Genomic DNA, 20,285 nt, shown 5'->3' on the forward strand with positions numbered 1-20,285 from the left:
AAGCATTTGGAAAGTACAATTTAGCCCCTGCCCACAATGGGCTTACAGTCTAGAAGGGGGGGGGGCGGGGACAGACATCAAAACAAGTAAACAGGCATCAATAGCATCAATATAAATAAATAGAATTATATATACACTTCAAAACAAGTAAACAGGCTTTGATATAAATGAATAGAATTATAGATATGTGCATACATACACAAGTGCTGTGGGGCAGGGAGGTGGGTAGAGGAAAGGGAACAAGTCGGGGCGATGGGAGGGGGAGCTGAGGAAAAGGGGGGCTTAGATTGGAAAGGCCTCATGGAGGAGATGAGCTTTCAGTAGGGTTTTGAAGGGGGAAAGTGTGATTGTTTGGCGAATTTGAGGAGGGAGGGTATTCCAGGCCGGAGGTAGGATGAGGGCCAGGGATCGGGACAGGAGAGAACGAGGCATAGTGAGAAGTTTAGCACCAGACACGGTGGATTCTTGCTGTGTAATTTGTAGAGTTCTTTTTGTTTTAGTCCACCAAGTGCAGTTTTCTGGTGACTTTGGGGGGCATTAGGTAGGCAGGTTTTATCCCCTTTACCATTTGGGGAGAATAGAACGCTTGGAAATAGGGCTGCTGAAACATCCAGTTTGTTGCTGAATTTTGCTCCTATCTCTTTGGCAATTGGATTACTCATATCCTGGGCCACCCGCTTTTGTAGGACCTTTGCTTAGGATAGGATTAGCACTGAGCCAGCCACACACTGCTGGCTGGTTCTCCCATGGTTAACAGTATGCATTGTGACATGGCCACTCTGGGTTAGGTTTGCAATCTCTGATTTTGGTCTGTGCCCCTGTTTGCTTCATAAGCCTTTGTAGAGAGCTCCACTCACTTTTGAATGGATTCTGTGTTGGGATTTTGTTATTGATTGTCCTGATCTTTAGGTGGATAATGTCATTCCGTAGAAGTAACCTGGATTAACAGAATATTTAAGGACGTTTTGGGGGAGGTGAAAACTCTTGCTAGGCAAACAATGAAGAATGGAGTGTTGTTTGAGCATCAGTCTTTTCAGCATCACCCACAGTGATGGATAGGGTCCCCCCCCCCCCCCCGCCCCCTGCAATCAGTAGATATTTTAAGTATGAATGATGTCTACTCCAAGGGACTTGAAGCCCTGTTTCGATGTCACATTATTGATCCCAGTGATCTGTGTTGTGACTGTCTAGTTTCACACTTGCCCGTCTTGTCTTCACTCTAGGTGCCTGATTTGTTTATAGCTGCCCTTCTGGGAATAAGCTACCACTGTGCATCCAATTTTGTTAGGAGGATTTAAATACTGTTTGATTTGTAATTCTTTTTGGACATTTTATTCTGATTAGTTGATAACTTTTGTTGATGGTTCCAAATAATTGAGTTGAGCAATATTTCAACTCTAGGATAAAGCTGCTGTCTAGTCCCAGCTTTGGGGATTTATTACAAAAGAAATAGTAATGAGGTGACATTTCTGTTGGCTGATTTTAAGAGCTGAAAAGGAAGATGGGTGGGAATACTTTCCAGTCCCGGAGAGAATTCCTGTTGGTATGATATCATATGAGTGTGCACTGAAGTACTGTCACTTTTCCCCTGAAGAAAGTGCATTTCTTTTTAAAAGCATATTTATCACCAACTAGAGACTAGTAAAATCATTTGTTTTGGAGAGGAAAAGCATTTAAATGTAAATTAATCACAATTTCACTAAAAACCCTTTAAAATGCTTTCCCACTAAAAGTACTGTTTTGTATTGGCTTTATTTTCTTTGTGCCTGATTTTTTCATATACCTTTTAAAATGCTGTTAGCAAAGATTTAGCTTGTTGAAGCAGCCATTGCTTTGAGTGTCAGTGTCTTCCCCGTATCCTCTAACCCAACCTTAATCTGCTCCTTTAGTGTTCTGTTAGAGAAATGAATGATCCTGAATATGCTTGGAAAAGTGATTCCCTGTTTAGATTTGTTATCAACTGAAATAAAATAAGGAATAGATTGTTTAGGCTATGTGAGGGCCATGTGGTGCTTGCTAATGTGTTTTTAGAGAAGAAAGATAAGAAAAGCAGCAGTGAGCTTTAGGATTTCTGAGTACCTATCCTGACTTGCCATTATCCACTCTGTGATAATTGCACAACCATTTCATTTCTCCACTTTAGCGGTGATGGCATGCTCATTTTAAAGACAGGTAATCTATCAACTCCTCAGTTAATCTATCAACTCCTAGATGTTGGTGAATTTAGTAATTAGTGGTTTTACAAGGCTTTGAAACATACATCATTGAGTCAGATCTTCATTAGTGCCTAAGTTGCTCTCCAGTGGTTAATTTAGTGGCTTAATGAAACCTATTCACTTTTTGTCACAAAGGAATTATTTACTTCAGAGTTTCTCCATCTGGGGCACATTCACTCCCGAATGTCTACTAGGGTGCTTAAGGGCTAGCATCGGCCCATCTGTTGCCCTAATGTATTCCCTGCAGCCAACCTTGGATGAATCTGGGTCACAGATCCCACCTGTGGGTGAATTCCAAGGGATTTTAGGTGTGAATCCTAATGACACAGGCTAACACAGGGTTGGCTGCAGCCCAGAGAGCCGAGCAGCAGATGGGCTAAAGTTAGTCCATCTGCTGGTCCAATATTGGGGCTGAAACTGACCCTGCATCGATTTAAGTCATGGATCCTGTCCTGAGTGCCTTGGGAGCTGAGAAAAAGTTTTGAATATAATGGGCCTTTGGGGTACTATTGATTTAATGCATTCCTGTCCCTTTGACCTGGGAGGTTGTTTTGAATTTTTTTTCTTTCTTGTGGAGGCCAAGTGTATCAATAACCACCTTTACACACTGTCTGACTGTGATTCTCCTGCCCATATTATCTAAGCAAATAGGGCCCCTTCAAATGGCTCATTAAATTATAGCAAAAGTTTCAGAACAAGGGGGAGGACCAGGAGACTCAGTGTCCAGAATAAAAATAGCCACATTATTGCAAGAAAAATACAGAAAAGGCAAAGAAGAATTTCCTTCCTTTTCTTATTTTTCAGCCAAATTCATGATTATATTATCTTCAAACTTACTCTTAGAACTTCATTATGTGTTTTCTGAAAAAATACTTTTCATCTGTAGGGAATTCTGTAACTTTCAGAAATGGGGATGGAAGTTGTCACATTGTTCCTCTCTCCAATTCTAAAAACGTGGTAGGTCTTTGATCCCATTTGGCTTAGATATTACCACTTTATATTTTGTACTTGTTTGCAACTTTCTTCTGAATTTCCTAAGGTGACATAAAGGGGAGTGATCATCACACTAGGTTTTGAGTCTCTCCTTGAAATCAGCATGAGGGTATCAACACCGGGTTCTGATAGAGGAAAGGGTCAAGGGTGTTTTTTAGAGGGTATCGAGAGTGACATAGAATTAACCTCATAGAAGGTTGAGACTCCTGATGGAAAAGCAAGTGTGGCTCTAGTGAATGGAAATAGTAATTGAGATCAGAAGGTGGGAATGAAGTTGGTGCCTCTGATACTAGTATGATGAGCCTCTGACTTGTCACTGCCACCCACAGCCCTTGTGCTAGCCCTCCCTGCTGTGAGTCTGAAGGCAGCATTGACTCACCGGCAAGATGGCTTCCTGTATGACTATTTGCCTGACATATTAAGATTTGCCAAATCTTGACGCTGAGAGAGGAAAGGCAGATTTTGTTGTTGAATAGTTATCACTGCATTGAGCAGAACATATGCATGTTATGGCTCATAGAGCTATGACCCCTGCATAGACCAGAAATCTCAGCTTTGTCCTGGCTTAAATAGAGTCGTGACTATGAGGTCTAAGCTCGGTCTTGGCTTAGAAGTAGCCAGGAACACATTTCTGGAGGCTGTGCCTACACATTCCCATTTATACCTATGGGCAGCTGGGAGTCCTAGTCCTTGTCCAGGGGATGGGTTAATGTGTACAAAAGTACTGCAGTCAGCAAATAAAACTGCAGCCGCCCAGAAGTGAGGCATGATGCTTGCACATCTGCTCACACTACATAGCTTGACATCACTGGGCCGTGGGGCCGATCACAGTTGCTCTTGATCCCAGGCCTGGCTCCTGTGTGAGCAAGCCATCCCAATCCCTGCCTGATGATGATAATAATAATAATAATAATAATAATAATAATGATTATAGTACTTGTTAAGTGCTATTAGGTGCCAAGCACTGTTCTAAACACTGGGTTAGATACAAGTTAGTCAGGTTGAACACAGTCCCTGTCCCACTTGGGGCTCACACTCTTAATCCCCATTTTACAGATGAGATAACTAAGTCACAGAGAAGTGAAATGGCTTACCTAAGGTCATACAGCTTACATGAGGTGGAGCCAGGATTTTTTTTAATGGCATTTATTAAGTGCTTACTGTGTGCAAAGCACTGTTCTAAGTACTGGATTTGAACCCAGGTCCTTCTGATTCCCAAGCCCGTGGTCTATCCACTAAGCCACTCTTGTTCATTCATTAATTCATTCAATCGTATTTATTGCGTGCTTACTGTGTGCAGAGCACTGTACTAAGCGCTTGGGAAGTACAAGTTGGCGACATACAGAGACAGTCTCTACCCAACGGGCTTGCCACTTCCCTGCAGTGACTTCAGATTGGCTTAACTGCTCCATTCCACTGCTGCGTCATTTTTCATTCAGTCTTTTTTATTGAGCACTTACTGTGTGCAAATCACTGTACTAAACACCTGGGAGAGTACAACATTACAGTAAACAGACAAATTCCCTGCCCGCAACAAGCTGACGTCAGCAAGAGGTGGGTAGCTTGCAAGGCAGTGGGGAGGAGTGGTTTGTCCCCCTGGGAATAAGGGAAAAGGACAACTCACTCGTATGGGTGCCAGAGTAGGGAGAGAGAGCAGTGCCAGCTTGGATTTAGCTTGCTGAGGACAAAAGACACCCACAGGTTTTGGGGCAAGGCTCAGTGCTGTCTCCTTCTGGCTGAGGTCAAGGAGTTGAGCCGGGCAGAGTTTGGGCCTGCTTCTAATACTGGGCAAGGGGAAGAGGATGAAAAGCCGGATTTAGGGCCACAAGGTCAAGGCCACCTCAGCCTGACAAATTCTGAAAGTGAAGGTGCTGAGACACTGGACTAAAAATGGTCCAGTTTAGCTAAATCTGGCCCACAAACTTAGAAATCCACAACCCCTACTGGCCTGGTGGGTTCTTGCGGACCTTTACTAGAGTTTATATTCTGAGACATTAAACCCAAATGTAACACATGTCGTTCATAGGAATATCCGTCCATTCTGGGTTTAGCAAAAAAGAATATACAAATTGAGAAGCACCGTGGCTTAGTGGAAAGAGCCCGGGCTTAGGAGTCAGAGGTTGTGGGTTATAATGCCGCCTCCGCCACGTGTCAGCTGCGTGACTTTGGGCAAGTCACTTCACTTCTCAGTGCCTCAGTTACCTCATCTGTGAGACTGTCTCTATGTGATGCCAATTTGTACTTCCCAAGCGCTTAGTAAAGTGCTCTGCACATAGTAAGCGCTCAATAAATACGATTGATTGATTGATTGATTGACAACCTGATTACCCTGTATCTACCCCAGCTCTTAGAACAGTTCTCAGCACATAGTAAGTGCTTAACAAATACCAACATTATTATTATTATTATTAAATTAAGCCAACTGTTCCAGTTTTCTAGTGGAGGAACTGAGTTGGAGATGTTAAATAATTCCCCAAAAAGCATATAGATCCAGGATAGTATTTATTTCTGTTGATTCCCCAATTCTCTTTATTACCCATTAACCCACCATATTGAAGATGCAGCTCTATTCCTATTAGGACGCATTCTTTGCCAAGTTAGACTACTGAGTCCAACCGGTATGCGAGCTGAACTTGAAAATTTCATGTCACGAAGCATGGAATTAATAGCAGAACTCTTGGGGGATAGCCAGGGCAGTTTCCTGAACACTCTGGAGAAAGTATTACCTGAAAAAGGTAGGCTCTATGCCTCTCCCCTTTCCCAGATGTAACCCTATCCATATTTGGTACCTCATCCATCTTTGCAAGAGCCACCATAGAAGTGGAAGGGTTTGAAAAGGTGTCCTGCCAGCCCATGGGAAAGTACTCAGGGTTAGAACCTCAGACCAGCAGGATACCCCTTGAGCCATTGTGGTTTCTGCTTCTCGGAGGCCCCTTAGGCAATGCCTCTCAGCAGTTGCAGTTGAGGTTTTTGGAAAACGTGGTGTAGAATTAGAGAAAGTTTCCCATTTGTCAAGGTGCTCTGGGCCATGTCTCTCCTGCCATTTATTTCTGATAGTATTTATAATCAAGAAGTGTTTTGTCAAGGTAGTTAAATTCAGGCTTCACCCATTTCTTACAGTTTTTTTTAATGGTATTTGTTAAGCGTTGACTATATGCCAGATAGTGTTCTAAGTGATGGGGTAGATACACACTAATCAAACTAATCATGTCCCATGTGGGGCTCACAGTCTTAATCCCCCATTTTACAGATGAGGTAACTGCGGCGCAGAGAGCTTAAGTGACTTGCCCAAGTTCACACAGCAGACAAGTGGCAGAGCTGGGATTAGAACCCAGGTCATCTGATTCTCAGGCCCGTGCTCTTTCCACTAGGCTGCTGCTTCTCCAAAGGCATAAACTCTAGCTTGAGAAAACTGGTTGCAGTAGAATATTAACTTCATCAGTTTCCTCACAAAGCCTTTATGGAGGAGAGGTTATATATAGCAGCACTGGGTCAATTAAAGGCAATGTTGAGCTGATTATGGGCATCCATTAGTATTTAAATACAAAAATCTGTGCAGTTGAATATCTAATTTAAGGATGGGGCTAATGCCTAATTTTTTTCAAGTTAAATGTTGTGTATGTGAGATGTCTAGTAGTTATTTAAAGACTCTGAAAATTAATTCATCTTATATTTTTATCATGTAGCTAAAGTGATAATTAGTCATCCCTATTAGGACCAAATTTAAGGGAATGAATTGATTTGAAAGAAGGGGGAATCAGGAAGTTTCAGAAAATTTGTTTACAAGCAACAAAACATGAATAATTTTAGATGCAGTTGCCCCTTAGTGTTAAGATGTCTTAATTTTTAAAATTGGTCAGCAAACCCAAATCTCACTTTTGTAAGTCATTGAGTTTTAATGTGCTTCAAAATCTAAACTATAAACATTCAATCAATATTCGGGATGTTAAATAATAGACACATTGCAAATGCTCCCACTATCAGGAATATAAGAAAGTTGATAAGAGATACATATTCATTCATTCATTCATTCAATCTTATTTATTGAGCACTTAGTGTGCAGAGCACTGTACTAAGCGCTTGGGATATACAAGTTGGCAACATATAGAGACGGTCCCTACCCAACAACAGGCTCACAGTCTAAAGGTGGGAGACAGACAACAAAGCAGAACATGTGGACAAGTGATATCATTTGCTTTGTTACCAAATATCAGGAAGAAAGCTGTAGAAATACACTGTCGAGTTGTTGTCTAGGGGATTTCTCTGTTAATATTTTGAAGGCTTAATTGGAAAAATCTATTTCATTAGTAAAATGGTTATAATAAACTATGATGGTTATAAATACAGCATTCATTTATGAATCTATAAATCAGATAAATGAATTAGTTTGCACATACTCTCTCCTTGAGCCAATCTTTTAAAGAGCTGAATGGTGAATATATTATTTCGAATAAATGAAAAGGGAGGTAAAGAGAGAAATAATCAGTCACTCTCTCCAGGACATGTTGATTAATATTAAACAAGAAATTGAGGAGAGAGCCCAACACTTCTGTAACCTGTGAGGCTAGTCTAAGAAGTAGAGTAAGAAGTTTAAATAGAGATGTTAATGCATCTGTATTCACATTCTATATTCTTTAATTGTGCATCAATTATCTATGCCCATTTGTCCTGTGTACGAATGACTTCTCTAAATTTTCCAGTTCTCCATTAGTTATACCTGAATTCCATTCTTATTCCATCCAAGGAATTACTCATTACTCGTGGGTGGGACCCGATCTGAGTTCTATTATTTTTGACTGCCACTGCCTCACTTTGTTCCTCGGAGTAGTCACTTTACCTTTGTGTATCTTAACTTTCCACCTGTAGGAAAGTTTCCACTTTCCAACCCTCACTACTTCTCTACATATATTATAGATTTATTGGTATAGCTACCTTTCATTTTTCAAGATGATGATACTGACAGTCAATATTTTATGCTGATCTTTTTGACTCTGTTTTCTACTTCACTATTTGTACCAGCCTCACTGGAGAGGGTTCTGCCTGGGTAACATAATTCAGTGGCAGATGTAAATTCTGTGCTGCTGATCAATCAATCAATCAGTCAATCAATCAAGCATATTTATTGAGCACTTACTGTGTTCAGAGCACTGTACTAGAAGCTTGGGAGCATACACTACAACAGAGTTAGTTGACACATTCCCTGCCTACATGAGCTTACGGTCTCGGAAATAAATATTCCACAGCAACCATCATTTTTATGGCTAAGGTGAGTTTTGTCCTCACCAGACTCTTGGGCTGAGCCTAAGGCTCTCTTGCCCTCCTCCCCCCTATATATACAATATATAGATGTATATATATATATACATCTATCAGAGGAGCTTTGCCTAGGGTGAGCTGAACATCTACCTCTTTAGATGGGGGGTGTACTTGAAAGGGATGTGGCTTACATTTGAAAGATTTCTCAGAAACCTTTATTATTTTGCTTCCTCCAGTTAAAAGTTTGCTTTAGGGGCCTCCCCTCTTGCCCCCTCCACTGATTGGTTTCATCAGGCCAGATCTGATTAGTGGGCACATTTATCTGGCGTGGTGACTGCAGCAGCAGCAGAGGCGAAGCAGGCAGCTAATAACTGGGAGCCCTGAGAGTTTTCTCTTTTTTTTTTCATTCTTATAAAGACCCAGCTCGCTCCCCTTCAACCACCTCCTCCACTTTCTTTCCTAGACTGATTTCATTTTTTTCCCCTGTAGCAGGGCCAGAAGGATAGTTGAAAATCTTCAACTGGCAGGTAGGCATCAGCAATCCTGGGTTCTTGTTAAGGCCTTGTCACTGATTGATGAGTGGCCTTGGGGAAAGTTAATGGAGAAACCCAGGTTTCCTGACTCCAAGCTCCCAATCTCTATTTAATCTCTATTTTACAGATGAGGAAGCTGAGGCATGCACACACATACACTCTCCCACTTTTTTGAGGTGGGGAGGTATTCATTTCTACAATACTTATGATATTGATTAAGCCTTTATTATAAGAATTTTCTGGAATAGGTAAAAAATCATATTGGACATAGTCCCTTTCCCACATGGGGCTCACATTCTAAGGGGGTGGGAGAACAGGTAGTCAAATGCTGGAACCAGGATTAAAACCCAGGTTTCCAAATTCCAGTCCTTATTTAATCACTGAGGCATTCTCTCTCTCTCTCTCTCTCTCTCTCTCTCTCTCTCTCTCTCTCTCTCTCTCCCCCCCCCCCCCACTATAGGCAAAGTTTTCCCCAGCCAGTCAATAAATTAATCATATCAAAAATATTTATTGAAAATTTTGTGTGGAGCACTATGCTAAATGTTTGATAGAGTTAACAGACAATATCTCTGCTCTCGAGGTGTGGGGAAGATAGTAAAAATAAGTTACAGGTAGGTGAAAGCAAATGTGTTGAAAGATCTGTACATATGTGATAGAGGAGTGGGAGTGTGGGGGGTTTCTTTCATTTGTGCTTGCTTAGTGCCTAGAGACTTCCCCTTCCACTGAAAGCCTCTAGCTAGGGCAGACTCTCACCCTCCCGGGCTCTACTCCATGGCTTTTTGCCTCTGAAAAGATGAAAAGAAAAACCCAACAGAAACAAATAAAAAGACAAGGTTGGGAATAAACACCACAGGAGTTAAGGTTTCACACTCTTTCATTGAGGTAGGGCTATTCAGAATCCAAAGTCCTAACAGCCAGTAATAACACAACTTCAATCTACAGAGTTCCAGAACTCTCAGAAGGTGTCAGACTGCAGCTCCCCTATGCTGCCACCACCATGGTGAAAACAGGGTGGGATCACTTGGAGAGGAATGGCGACTGCTGGGTGGTTGGTCTCTGGGAAGGTGGAGGCAGTGAAGGGGATTGACCTTGGGAACTTGTTTCCTATTAGCTTTTCCCCCACTTTCCTATGACTCTCCCAGCAAATGCTGGGCTGGCAGGGAGATTGATAGGAAAGTAGGGGGAAAAGCTGGAAAGGCAGATGGAGATCAGCAGAGGCCCCATCTTCCCCTTTTCCCCCATCTTGCCCCCTTTTTGCTAGCAGTATGAAACTGACCCTTAGTACATTTGAGAAAGGTAATAGAGAAGCAGCGTGGCTTAATTGGAAAGAGCACAGGCTTGGGAGTCAGAGAACGAGGGCTCTAATCTCAACTCTGCCACTTGTTTGCTGTGTGACCTTGGGCAAGCCACTTAACTTCTCTGTGCCTCAGTTACCTCCTCTGTGAAATGGGGATTAAGACTGTGAGCCCCACGTGGGATAACCTGATTACCTTGTATCTACCCCGGCGCTTAGAACAGTGCTTGGCTCATAGTAAGTGCTTAACAAATACAATAATGATAATCATTCATTCATTCATTTATTCAATCGTATTTATTGAGTGCTTACTATGTGCAGAGCACTGTACTAAGTGCTTGGGAAGTACAAGTCGGCAACATATAGAGACAGGCCGTACCCAAAAACGGGCTCACAGTCTAGAAGGGGGAGACAGACAACAAAACAAAAATTGTTATTATTAGTCATTTTGATAAACCATGTTGAAAATGGTCAGTTTCTGGAGAACTTGACAAATGGAAGGATTATGGTCCATAAAGTCAGATTGCCTTCATGGCACCTTCAAGAAATGAGGCGGGTGTCAAAATGCGGAGCTGCTCTGTCCATGCCACCACACAGCAACAGCAGCTCCAGTGTAGTGAAGACAAATTTGAGAATCAAAACTTGAATCCATTTGAGAAATGATCCTTATTATGACATTATATTTCTCTAATAGATTTTGAACTAGATACACCATTGATGGCATAAATAGGGTATACTTAACAAATTGGTGATGTTATTGAAGAACCAATAACCATGAAGGTCAAGCTATGCTGTTGAAAATGGAAAAAGGACTAAAATAGTGCCATTTTGTTAGAAAGGGAAAAACAAGATGACCCTCATAATTGGTTGTCATTTTAACTTAGGCTCTTAAGAGAAGCAGTGTGGCTTAGTGGAAAGAGCACAGGCTCAGGAGTCAGAGGTCATGGGTTCAAATCCTAGCTCTGCCAATTGTCAGCTGTGTGACTTTGGGCCAGTCACTTAACTTCACTGTGCCTCAGTTACCTCATCTGTAAAATGGGGATTAAGACTGTGAGCCCCACGCGGGACAACCTGATCACCTTGTATCCTCCCCAGTGCTTAGAACAGTGCTTTGCACATAGTAAGCACTTAACAAATGCCATCATTATTATTATTATTATTTTAAATCATTAAACCCGTGAAACAATTTAGAAGAAGGGATTGGATAGCAATGAACTTAGCTTGTTCAACTTCACTTGAATTTCCCGAAATGATAGAATAACAGAGAGCATTAAGTATAATAAATCTAGAGTTTGATTTTTATTCTGACACAAATAACATCTCACTGCAAGAAAGATATTGTCTAGACCATTTTATTGTCAGGTAAGTACGTAACCACCTGCCACATTGGTCAGAAAATATGATTAATAGTGGCTGTGGAAACCAGGGACATTATTTTGTATGGTGCCCATTTTTTGTTCTGTGCTGGTGCCCTTCAATATCTTTCTCCTTGACCTGGATGAAGGAATTAAGAGTATGCTAATTATTTTGCAGTTGACACTAAATTGGACTGGGCTACTAACCTTCAAGAAAATAGAAACAGAATTCAAAGTGACCTCAGTAAATTAGAAGCATGCTGTATCAAAGGAAGACTGCTCAATGCATACTTTCCCTTGTAATTTGAAGAAGACACCACTGATATGTGAAATTCACCTATAAGCGTGTGTGTGACTGAAAAGGTCAGTGTGGGATTCACAGTCCTGGCCAGACTGTGCACACAAGAAGGTCATTCCTTGTTGTCTTGTTATATTTGGTAATTGCAGCACCTGGGGCTCTTTTACTTTTGGCTCCTTGTCTGCCATTCTTTTTTTCCAGAAAAAAACCTCGTAGTTGTTAAGCACTAACTAGATACTAAGCACTGGGGTATAGATACAAGCTAAACAGGTTGGACACAGTTCCTGTCCCACATAGAGCTCACAGTCTTAATCCCCATTTTACAGATGAAGGAACTGAGGCTCAGAGAAGTTAAGTGACTTGCCCAAGGTCACATAGCAGACGTGATGCGGAGCTGGGATTAGAACCCACATCCTCTGATTTCCAGACCTGTGTTCATTCCACTAGGCCACACTCTTCATGAAGCTACTTTATGAAGCTTTTGCTCAAAAGAGCCACTCCTATCTTGATAGCAGTATGCCATGCTGGTTTATCCTCAGCAATTGATTCCCTGTTTTCCCTGACTATGCAGTATTGTCTGAGGGTTCGTTTTCCTGTGGCCTTAAAACATTTCCTCTGGGCTCCTTGAAATGTTCAGATTTCCCAATTTCTGCTCTTTTTATGGCACTGTTTTGGATATCCTGCTGTTGTTAGTTCTCCTCACCCTTCCCACCCGGTTTAGCTGTGTTGAGGGGAGCACAGTTTGAGTGCTAGGAGACTGTTTCAGAATGTCATTGTTTATGATCTGATCTTGCTATTTGACTTAAGCATATTCCATAAATGATGCTGATGGGACTACTCAAGGAGCTGAAGCCTGGCCTCCTCCCAGTCAATTAGTCAGTCAGTGTATTTATTGATTGCTTACTGTGTGCAGAGCACCACACTAAGCGCTTGGGAGAGTACAGTAGAGTTGGTAGACATGCTCCCTGCCCACAAGGAGTTTATAGTCTAGAGGGGGAGACAGACATGACAATAAATTACAGATATGCGATTGGCTAAAGGTTACAGATCCAAGTACATAGACAACGCAGAAGGAAGCATGAGTAGGGGAAACAACGACTTAGTTGAGGAAGGCCTCTTGGAGGAGATGTGATGTCAGGATGGCTTTGAAGGTGGGAAGAGCGGTGGTCTTTTGTATATGAAGGGAGAGGAAATTCCAGGCCGTAGAGAGGATGTGGGCAGGGGGTTGGTGGTGAGAGAGACAAGTTTGAAATAAAATGAATAGGTTGGCAAAGTATGCGGGGCTGAGTTGTAATAGGAGATTAATGAGGTAAAGTAGGAGGAAGAGAGCCTTAAAGTCATTGGTAAGGGGTTCCTATGTGATGCAGAGGTGGCAGGGCAACCATTAGAGGTTTTTGAGGATTGGGGAAACCTGGGCTGAATATTACTTAGGAAAGTGGTCCGTCAGCAGAGTGAAGTATGGACCGAAGATGGGAGAGACAGAAGTCCGGGAGATCAAAGGGGAGGCTGATGCAGTTGTCAAGGCGAGATATATGTGCTTGGATCAGTGACTGTTAGCAGCTTGAATGGAATGGGGAGGGTGAATTCTAGAGATGTTGCGATAGTAGAACAGGGGGGATTTACTAATGGATTGAATGTGTGGGTTTAATGAGAGAGATGAGTCAAATAATGCCAAAGCTATGGACCTGTGGGACAGGGAGGCAGGGGAAAGTCAGGGGGAGGACAGGGCTTGGGTGGGAAGCTGAGGAATTCTGTTTTGGACATGTCAAGTTTGAGATGTTGGCTGGATATCCAAATAGAGATGTCCTGAAGGCAGGATGAAATATGAGACTGCAGAGAAGGAGAGAGATCAGGGTTGGAGATATAGATTTGGGAATCATCCACATAGAGATAGTAGTTGAAGTTGAAGTCATGGGAGTGAATGAGTTCTTCCCGGGAGTGGACATAGATGGAGAATAGAAGGTGACCCAGAACTGAGCCTCAAGGGACTCCCACAGAGGGTGGAAGGCAGAGGTGGAGCCTGTGATAGAGACTGAGAATGAGTGGTCAGAGATAGGAGGAGAACCAGGAGAGGAGAGTGCCAGTGATGCCAAGGGGTTGGATAATGATTCCAGGGGAAAGGGGTGTTTCACACATCGGAGAGGTGAAGGAGGATTAGGATGGAGTAGAGGCCCTTGGATTTGACAAGAAGGATATCACTGGTGACCTTAGAGAGGACAGTTTTGGAGGAGTGAAGTGGGTGGCAGCCAGATTGGAGGGTGTCAATCAATCAATCAATCAATCGTATTTATTGAGCGCTTACTATGTGCAGAGCACTGTACTAAGCGCTTGGGAAGTACAAATTGTCAACACATAGAGACAGTCCTTACCCAACAGTGGGCTCACAGTCTAAAAGGGGGAGACAGAGAACAAAACCAAACATACCAACAAAATAAAATAAATAGGATAGAAATGTACAAGTAAAATAAATAAATAAATAAATAGAGTAATAAATATGTGCAACCATATATACATATATACAGGTGCTGTGGGGAAGGGAAGGAGGTAAGATGGGGGGAAGGAGAGGGGGACGAGGGGGAATTGGAATTGGAGGAGGAGGTGTCAAACAGGGAATTGGAAGAGAGGAAGTGGAGGCAGTAGGTGTAGACAACTCACTGTAGGAGTTTGGAGAGAAATGATAGGAGGGAGATGGGGTGATAACTGGAGAGAGCTGTAAAGTCTAAGGAGGGTTTTTTATTATAGAGAATTCATGAGCATATTGTGAGTCATGCCAGAGGGATTCTAGTATTAATTAATTAGTTAATTGCTCTAATATTCAGGAATTTACAAAAATCCATAGACAGTGAAGAACAACTTAAATTCAACCAATAGTTTCCTTCCCGAGACCCAGGTTGCTTTTCAGATTGACAAATGCTAGTTAGGTCTTGGTCTAGACTTTGTTGGGAACATCCACAGGTCTTTCTTTCTTTCCCTATCTGCCTTACCTCTGAGTCTTTTCTACCTTGGGTATGTGAACTCATTCACTCCCATGGCTTCAACTATCATCTCTACACTGATGACACCCAAATCTACATCTCTGCCCCTGCTCTCTCTCCCTCCCGTCAGGCTCATGTCTCCTCCTGCCTTCAAGACATCTCCATCTGGATGTCTGACCGCCACCTAAAACTCAACATGTCCAAGACTGAACTCCTTGTCTTCCCTCCCAAAACCCTGCCCTCTCCCTGACTTTCCCATCACTGTTGATGGCACTACCATCCTTCCCGTCTCACAAACCGGCAACCTTGGTGTCATCCACGACTCCGCTCTCTCGTTCACCCCTCACATCCAATCCGTCACCAAAACCTGCCGATCTCACCTCCGCAACATCGCCAAGATCCGCCCTTTCCTCGCCATCCAAACTGCTACCCTGCTGGTTCAATCTCTTATCCTATCCCGACTGGATTACTGCATCAGCTTCCTCTCTGATCTCCCATCCTCCTGTCTCTCCCCACTTCAATCTATACTTCACTCTGCTGCCCGGATCATCTTTGTGCAGAAATGCTCTGGGCACGTTACTCCCCTCTTCAAAAATCTCCAGTGGCTACCAACCTAAGCATCAGGCAAAAACTCCTCACCCTCAGCTTCAAGGCTCTGCAGGACCTCGCCCCCTCCTACCTCACCTCCCTTCTTTCCTTCTACAGCCCGGCCCGAACCCTCCGCTCCTCTGCAGCTAACCTCCTCACTGTGCCTCGTTCTTGCCTGTCCCGCCGTCGACCCCCGGCCCACGTCCTCCCCCTGGCCTGGAATGCCCTCCCTCCGCACATCCGCCAAGCCAGCTCTCTTCCTCCCTTCAAAGCCCTACTGAGAGCTCACCTCCTCCAGGAGGCCTTCCCAGACTTAGCCCCCTCCTTCCTCGCCCCCTCCCCCTCATCCCCCCACCTTACCTCCTTCCCCTCCCCACAGCACCTGTATTTATGTATATGTGTTTGTACATATTTATTACTCTATTTTACTTGTACATATTTACTATTCTATTTTATTTTGTTAATATGTTGTGTTTTGTTGTCTGTCTCCCCCTTCTAGACTGTGAGCCCGCTGTTGGGTAGGGACCCTCTGTATATGTTGCCAACTTGTACTTCCTAAGCGCTTAGTACAGTGCTCTGCACACAGGTGCTCAAGAAATACGATTGAATGAATGAATGAAAGTAAAGTGTTCACCACAGAGTAAACACTTGTAAATACTTTTGATTGCGGTTTGAATATGTCCCTCTGGTGAAAGTTTATCAGTCTTTGCAAATCTGGCTGATTAAACTGGAGAGTAATTAACAATTGTTTCCGCATTATATCATTGTTATTGTTATTACTATTATTATCCTTGTATTTGTTCATCACTTACCTTGTGTCAAGCATTGTACTTAGTGCTTTTCTTTATATAAAAAGGTCTTATCCTAATGTGGTAGCTTGAAGAATGACAAATGATCAGAGTTTCTTCTTGAGTCACGTTTGCCTTTGAATAGACAGACAAGATAGAGGAATATAATCTTTGCTGGTGTGAACAAAAAAGAATCTTTTCAAAATAGGCTAATTGAAAGTAATGGCTCTGAAATTATTATTCACTTTTATCTAATATAAGGGAGTGCTATTTTGAAAGTGCATCAGGTGGAGAGAGTTAGGCACATTATTACAAGGCTGTCTATGCCAAATTGAGACCATTTATATCAGAACATAGTGATAGGATTAGTGTGGTACAGATTTGGATATGCTTTTGTAAAAAATCCTCAATCTCTATTTTTATGTGATGCCATCATCATCTTAATAATAATAGTGGAACCTTTAAAGTGCTTAATATGTGTAGATAGAAGATAATCAGGTCAGATACAGCCTGTCCCACATGGGGCTCTCAGGGTAAGTAGGAGAGAGAACAGATAGTGGCTTAGTGGCAAGAGCCCAGGCTTGGGAGTCAGAGGATGCGGGTTCTAATTCCGACTCCACAACTTGTCTGCTGTATGACCTTGGGCAAGCCACTTATCTCCTCTGGGCCTCAGTTACCTCATCTGTAAAAATGGGGATTAAGACTATGAGCCCCACGTGGGACAACCTGATTACCTTGTATCTACCTCCAGAGCTTAGAACAGTGCTTGGCACATAGTAAGCACTCAACAAATACCATAATAATAATTGTTATTATCATTATATTTAATCCCTATTTTATAGATGAGCTAACTGAGGCTCAGAGTAATTAAGTGACTTGCCCAAGGTCATGCCTCAGGCAGGTGGCGAAGCTGGGATTAGAACCCAGGTCCTCTGACTCCCAGGCCTGTGCTTTCTACTTAGCCATGCTGCTACTTGGAATTGCGTAGCTGAAAAAAAACGATCGTTTATAGACATTCTACCTCCTGAAGTGGAAGCATATGTATTCTATTATGTAACATTCTGGGTTAAAGCTGCACTTTCATGCCTTGTGGTGCAAACTTGGAAACATCTTGGAAAGATTACTACCCATCAGGCTGATATGTAACACCTGAAACTTTCCACAGACTACCTTTTCTAAGCTTACAACATACAGTACTAAAGTCTCAGATATAGTTGAAGAAGTTGATTCTTTCCCCTGTAGGAGCATAGTCACCTGACTCTCAAAGGGAGTTTCCTTTGACTGGTTTTTGTATTAACATTTACAGATTGGATTTCCCTATGGTTTAAGATATTTAATATGATGAATTATTACTGAGTTTCATTTATTTTAATTTGAGTATCAAGAGGGTTGGGTTTTATTTTATCTTTTAGTCGTATGTTTCACTTTCTGCAATATCTGTCTGACAAAGGTTTCTTTTGTAATAATTCTTTTTGGCATTGGCAAATGATTCAAATGACCAAATGGACTCATGACAGCACAGCCTTTTGATTGGGATACATGACAATCGTAAGACAAGCTTAGGTTAGGGTATGTAATGGACTGTAGCATCAATTCAAGACAGCATATCCTTAATTAATTTTATTGCCTGTCTCCCCATCTAGACTGTAAGATCCTTGTGAACAGGGAATGAGATGACCAACTCTATTGTATTTTACTCTCTCAAGTGCTTCTAAAGTGCTCTGCATACAGAAAAGGCTCAATAAATATGATTGATCAAATAAGCAGCCCATCAATACTACTTATTAAAAATATCCAAATATTGGCTTTAAGATGAGAACTTTATAATGGAGCTGAATAAAGATACAGCTAGCCTTTGTTTTCAAAGATGTTGCTGTTGGTGGGTGAGATCCCAATCCTGTGTGTGATTGTTGATTCTTGATCTACTTATCTTGTGCATTGTTTGCTTGTAGAGACAAACATTTGCTCCCTATAGGTCCAGTCTCTGTTTTCTAGCCTGCTTCTTGGCCTCCAGGACTTCAAAAACCTTTGCTCAAGGAGAGTAACCTCTCTGTTGATTGCTGTTTACAGCTAGTTTCAATTGTTTGAGATTGAGGCTTTGCTTTCCTAGATCAAATCTTTTATTCCAACTTCCCAGTTTACCCCTTTCAAGGTGTCTTGCTGTTGTGTATTATAAAGGCTTTTCATGCCATCAGCAGACCAGGGATCTGGAAATTGCTGAGCAAATTATGCTGTCTAGGCTATGTCATGTTATGTTGTTCGAGCCAGAGTTTAAGGTACCACGATTGACCTTTTCTCCCATCCCCTTCAGAATGAAGCAAGGCTATGTGGTAGGACATAACCAGAGACGCAGAGAACCAGAGAAGCAGCGTGGCTCAGTGGAAAGAGCCCGGGCTTTGGAGTCAGAGGTCATGGGTTCAAATCCCGGCTCCGCCACTTGTCAGCTGTGTGACTTTGGGCAAGTCACTTAACTTCTCTGTGCCTCAGTTCCCTCATCTGTAAAATGGGGATTAAGACTGTGAGCCTCCCGTGGGATAACCTGATCACCTTGTAACCTCCCCAGTGCTTAGAACAGTGCTTTGCACATAGTAAGTGCTTAATAAATGCCATTACTATTATTATTATTATTATTATATTATAACTGTGATGCTCATTGTCTGTAAACATGATGGGACAATCCCATTTCCTTCTTTCTGGGAGGCTGCTTCTGTTTTTTTTTTTCCAATCCCACTCTTAGCCCCTATAGCTTTGGGTTCTGTCACTAGTACTGGAAACGGACCCTCCCAGATGAACTCCTTCTTCATTTGGACAGGATCCTGGTAATCCAGAAAGAAAACTTGGTGGGCCCAGGCAGACATAACATGGTTCTAGATAGCTGTCTAAACTGGACACCTATCACTCTTCCGCATGGGTGTTCCTTTTCTGGACTGCAAGATTGTTCTTCTTCCTACTGTCAGACCAGATTTGTACAGGAGGATAGGAAACGTAGGTTGCCAGTGTGAAATAATCCATTCTCTTGCTGAGAGTTTTGTCTCGCGAGCATTTCCTCCATTCCTCCTCCATTATACATCTAGGGAAATTTTTCTTGCTGTTTTTGGAAAATAGGACTTGTGTTTTCCCATCTAAAATGGAGCCAAATGCATGTATGTTGTGTCAGAAATGCTTATTCATGGGCTTCGTGTGGCTATGGAGGATGCTACATTGTTTTTCAATTAATCAATCAATCATATTTATTGAGCACTTACTGTGTGCGGAGCACTGTACTAAGTGCTTGGGAAGTTCAAGTTGGCAACATATAGAGACGGTCCCTACCCAACAGTGGGCTCACAGTCTAGAAGGGGGAGACAGAGAACAAAAAAAACATATTAACAAAATTAAATAGAATAGATATGTAGAAGTAAAATAAATAAATAAATGGAGTAATAAATACGTACAAACATATATACATATGTACAGGTGCTGTGGGGAAGGGAAGGAGGTAAGGCAGGGGGGATGGAGGGGGGAGGAGGGGGAGAGGAAGGAGGGGGCCCAGTCTGGGAAGGCCTCCAGGTGGAGGTGAGCTCTCAGTAGGGCCTTGAAGGGAGGAAGAGAGCTAGCTTGGTGGATGTGGGGATGGAGGGCATTCCAGGCCAGGGGGATGACGTGCGCCGGGGATCGACGTCAGGACAGGCAAGAACGAGGCACGGTGAGGAGATTAGCGGCAGAGGAGCGGAGGGTGCGGGCTGGGCTGTAGAAAGAGAGAAGGGAGGTGAGGTAGGAGGGGGCGAGGTGATGGAGAGCCTTGAAGCCGAGGATGAGGAGTTTCTGCCTGATGCCTAGGTTGATTGGTAGGCACTGAAGGGGGGTAACGTGCCCAGAGCATTTCTGGACAAAGACAATCCGGGCAGCGGCGTGAAGTATGGATTGAAGTGGGGAGAGACAAGAGGATGGGAGATCGGAGAGGAGGCTGATACAGTAGTCCAGCCGCGATAGGATGAGAGCTTGAACGA

At 42.7% G+C, this 20,285-nt stretch overlaps 1 protein-coding gene across 3 annotated transcripts in view; it reads left to right on the forward strand.

Moving 5' to 3' along the window:
- SH3GL2 (SH3 domain containing GRB2 like 2, endophilin A1) overlaps positions 1-20,285 on the forward strand; it is a 150,252-nt gene that overhangs the window by 61,903 nt on the left and 68,064 nt on the right. The window lies entirely within an intron of this gene.

Source organism: Tachyglossus aculeatus, chromosome X4, assembly GCF_015852505.1.
Source record: "Tachyglossus aculeatus isolate mTacAcu1 chromosome X4, mTacAcu1.pri, whole genome shotgun sequence".
NCBI classification, from domain to species: Eukaryota; Metazoa; Chordata; class Mammalia; order Monotremata; family Tachyglossidae; genus Tachyglossus; species Tachyglossus aculeatus.